The sequence below is a fragment of the Fukomys damarensis genome, unplaced genomic scaffold (assembly GCF_012274545.1).
Source record: "Fukomys damarensis isolate Sample0158 unplaced genomic scaffold, DMR_v1.0_HiC HiC_scaffold_33, whole genome shotgun sequence".
NCBI classification, from domain to species: domain Eukaryota; kingdom Metazoa; phylum Chordata; class Mammalia; order Rodentia; family Bathyergidae; genus Fukomys; species Fukomys damarensis.
Window position 1 is genome coordinate 2,100,178 of NW_022900945.1, and position 775 is coordinate 2,100,952.

A 775-nucleotide genomic window follows, 5' to 3' on the forward strand; every position below is an offset into this window, starting at 1 on the left:
ACCTCCCGTCCCTACTGTCATTTCCGTTCCCTCCTTCGCATTTTCTTCTCCCCACTGCGCATCTGTCTCTCTTCTCTCTCTCACTTCTAAAGGTTGGCGGTGGCGGACGACTTGACTTTCAGCGGCGACCTCCGATTTCTCGGCCACGGGGGCTCACGGGCCGGAATCGGGCTGCTTCCAGCAGGGCCCTTCCTTCCCGCCCGGGAGATGGAGGGGCCGCGGGGATCCGGCTGCGCCGGCGAAGCGAGAACCCGGCACGGGCGTCGGGCGCAGCCGGGCCCTGTGCGACTCGTCATTGGGCTAATCTGGTCGAAAGTTTCTGCCGGGCGCCCCGGCGTCAGATGGTGACGCTGACTGAACACGAGATGGGCACAACAGATCTCTCACCGAGGGGAAGCGTTGCTTTTCACGCTACGAACCGTAATTAATGGTATGAATCAATTAATTTGACTTTTATTGTGTTGAAGGAAAAAAGCGCAACAAATGGAACCGGCAGCTGGGCGTTGTTCGACTCCCCTCCCCGGGGAGGCGCGCAGACCCGATCTCGGACCCAGGCGAGCGCGTATGGATGGCAACAGATCTCTCACCGAGGGGAAGCGTTGCTTTTCACGCTACGAACCGTAATTAATGGTATGAATCAATTAATTTGACTTTTATTGTGTTGAAGGAAAAAAGCGCAACAAATGGAACCGGCAGCTGGGCGTTGTTCGACTCCCCTCCCCGGGGAGGCGCGCAGACCCGATCTCGGACCCAGGCGAGCGCGTATGGATGGGGT